Source organism: Apis dorsata, unplaced genomic scaffold (assembly GCF_000469605.1).
Source record: "Apis dorsata unplaced genomic scaffold, Apis dorsata 1.3 scaffold_176, whole genome shotgun sequence".
NCBI lineage: Eukaryota > Metazoa > Arthropoda > Insecta > Hymenoptera > Apidae > Apis > Apis dorsata.
In genome coordinates this window covers 660,107-663,672 of record NW_006263463.1, presented here as the reverse complement: position 1 = coordinate 663,672, position 3,566 = coordinate 660,107, and the positions used below count along the sequence as shown (strand labels likewise).

The following is a 3,566-nucleotide window of genomic DNA, read 5'->3' as shown; positions in this document are numbered from 1 at the left end:
GACGAGGAGAAGAAGGTAGTAGTAGCGGTGGTAGCGGTGGCGGTAGTGGTGGTAATGGTAGTAGTATAGTGATTGAATGTGTGCGTGATGCCTGCTCGGTTATATGGCTCGACAAGTCGCAGGCAGTTCAGTTGAGCAACTGAGTCTGAGTTCATACGTGTGCATGTGACGCGAAAGAACGAGGCGGAAAGAAAGAGAGAGGGATCGCGTGTGTAATTCGAGTGAAAAAGAAAGAAAAAAATGTATATTCGAAGAAGGAAAGATGTCAATAATTTGGTGGTATAGTGGTTCACGTTTTTTCAACTATGATAAATAAGAATATCATGGAACATGCACCGATGACGACGTCATGACCGTGTCGTGGTATTGTAGTCGCCATCTCTCCCGGTTGGTCGGTTGGTCTACTGTGACGGATTTTCGTGATGTGAGTGCACGCGCATTTGGTCGAAAGAGCCGACGAAAATTACAGCAGTGGCAAGGGCAATAGAAGCCCGGATTGTTGTGGCGCGATGTCGATGGTTCCCGGGAATTCGTGTCGACTCTTACGTTCATCGTCAATACTCACGGCATAGGTGACACGGTGGAGTGGCGGTCTACGAGACCACGACGACAACACACCACAGCAACGATGGCATTCACAGCTCTAGTGTACATATGTGTGTTGCTACGCGTGCGCGTGTGAAGTCGCTCCGCGAGAATGTTCTTTTGTGTGCGTACTATTCGTTTGCTCGCTCGCTCGCGCTCGTTCGTGAGCTTTCTTGTGGGAACATAGTTGCGTATGGAACATGTGTGCGTGCCAGTATATGTGTATGCACGTGCGCGAACTTCTTGTATTATGTGTCAGTGACTCTCCATGTCACGGTGGAAGTAAGTGAGGTAGTTTCATCGCTGTCACGAGTATCCACTACCTGCCCTAGGAGTCTTACTATACGATGCCTATATCGTCTCTCGTCTATTTATACGACGACCATACACGTACTTACCTCTCCTCCCTCATCTTTCCTCACAGTCACTCTTTTAATCCTCTTTCTCTTTCTCTTTAATTTTCTTTCTCCTTATTTTTCTCTTTCTTACTCTTTCTTTCTTTCTTTTACTCTTAAAGTTTCTCCATCTTTCTTCTACATTCACTGTATTGCCCCACCAGTTTCCCCTTTCGTATCGGCTCCCTTTCTCCCGCCTCTCTCCCCACGTCTTTCTCTTCTTCTGCCTCTTCCCTCACCTCGTGACGACATCCGCGAACGAGCAAGCGACTCGGCTCGAATCGCCTCGAGTCGAGCCGAGAGAGCCGCGCGCCGAAGTCCACCGTACACCCTCGTATCCGTACTTACGTACACGCGGAATGTGCTGCCAGGAATTCTCTCTCACAATGGATTTATTGTGTTAGTGAGTAACAGCAACGTGTGCGCGATAGTATATCGTGAGTGAGAGACGAGTAGAAGACGCTGACCAGAACGACGACGACGATTACGACTACGACGACGACGATAACGACGACGACGACGACCAGGAGGACGACGAACAGAAAGAACGTGCGCGTCCGGCTTAACTCACGAGTCAAGATGGAGCTAGTAGACGCGGTACGTGAATTTCGCGAATTCGGTGTGATTTTTAGTAAGAATTGTGCGCCTAATGTACGCCATATAAAACCTAATATCGCGATTTTTCCTCGCGTTTATTGTGTATTAATTGTGCTTCATTCTTTTCTTAGGATTTTCTCTGTTATTTTCATGTCTTTAGTTAACACGACATTTATACTTACATATATAATAACAAATTTTCGTGTCGTTTATTTTTGCCGAATCTTGATTCGTATTCTAAACTTTGCTCTTCCTAACCTTTTGTGGTCCGTTACGCGTACATGGTTCTTGATGAATTTCAGTCGATTTGTATATATACGTGCATATTAACGTTTTTTCATTTTACCATGTTCATTGGGATTTTTCTCAAAGTGTTTGTGTTATTGTTGAATGCGTTTCCAGAATTTAGACGCTAATACTCGTATGTAATATATCGGCTTTGCGCGGTACGATTGATCATGTTGCGGCGGAACTGAATGGAAAGTAACTCTTTGGGTGACTTAGGATAATAATTGAGCAAGATGGTTCTGTGCGCACAAAAGTGCTATAAACGCAACCAACGATCAAGGATTATCAATTCTGTAATTCTTAATGGTGCTAAGTCCTAGTAAGTGTTGTGTATTTTATCTGTTTCTAATTTATTTATATTTATAACAAGATTTATCATACGTGCACATGCTACGTATTTTTCGATAGTTGAAATGTTATGTAAATTCGCCATAGAGGTTCACTGTAATAGGTAAAATTTTGTACAGTGCATCTTTTCTGTGAAAACTCTATCGAAGTTTACACTTTGAACAAATCTCTTGTTTATCAACTTTCATATTAATTTTTTCCTTTAATATTCGTTAAAAATAATTTTTATCGATACTCTATTTATAACTGAAGCGAACCATTGCCATGAAATAGTTTATTGAAAAAGTGCATTGATTCAATAATATTTATGCATTTTTTCTTTTTCTTTTTTTTTTTAGATCAATTTTATATTTAATCTTTATATTTTTTAATATTATATAGCTTATCAGTTTAGTTTATTTATTTGTTATTTTTTCTCAATGAACATTTATTATTTATCGTTATTACAATTAAACTCTTCAAAGATCGTGTTGATAATTTTCTAGCGAATATATCTCATGTCATGAAGTTGCATTTTCAATTTAATTTAGACAATTTTGCGCAAGAAATAGATAATTAAAAAAGGTTTTATTTTTCAATGCTGTAATTGTTCGTGTTCCTTTAAATCATCATCGTTACTCTATTCAAATATGAATTTATATCTTGAACAGAATTATAGGAATTTGTTGTTAATTAGATATCTCAAATATTGTTAGTGTTAAGAGTACGTAATAATACAAATTATAATTTAAACATGAAAAAAATAATAATATATATCATGGTTCAATAATTTATAAATTATAATTTCAAAAAATTATAACAATTCAATAGTTTTTCTGAAAGTTACTTTGAAATATAATATATAATCAATTAATATTGAAAATATTCTAATAATATTGAAAATTATGATTTTTAATGTTTTCGAATTTATTTACAAGCGTTCTTAAGCTATTCAAGATGGATTATTTTTAACAATTGAATCCCTAATTAAATTGTAAAATGTAATGCAAATGAGCAAAGAATAAAAATAGAATTTAAATAAAAATTTATTAAAAATTACATCAAGTATTTAGATATTTTATATTATTTTATGTTATATTATGTGCATATATTTTTATTTTTGCTTTTAATTTTTTATAAATGTACAAATATATATTTATCGATAATTCTAAACATGTTACTATCAATTCTCTAATTAAGAAAATTAAAAGTAGAATTAAAAAATGTAAAAATTTCTTTTAATGTAGACATTTTTGATTTTTGTTCATATACATATTATTTGTGAAAATTTATAATAAAATTAATATTTAAAAATCTATGATTTTTATTGACTTACGACAATATAAAATTGATTTTGATTAGGTTTTAATAAAA

At 35.2% G+C, this 3,566-nt stretch overlaps 1 long non-coding RNA gene across 3 annotated transcripts in view; it reads left to right on the top strand.

Annotated features, from left to right (window-relative positions):
* Nucleotides 1–6: 6 nt before the first annotated feature.
* Nucleotides 7–3,566, top strand: part of LOC116185439 — a 24,324-nt gene continuing 20,764 nt past the window's right edge. Inside the window, exons 1-2 of one of the 3 annotated variants that reach the window (XR_004150295.1) lie at nucleotides 7–867; nucleotides 1,980–2,184. This is a non-coding gene — a long non-coding RNA (uncharacterized LOC116185439). Of the gene's footprint in view, nucleotides 877–1,708; nucleotides 2,185–3,566 lie in introns of all 3 variants that reach the window. The other 2 variants (XR_004150293.1, XR_004150294.1) reach the window with 2 other exon arrangements.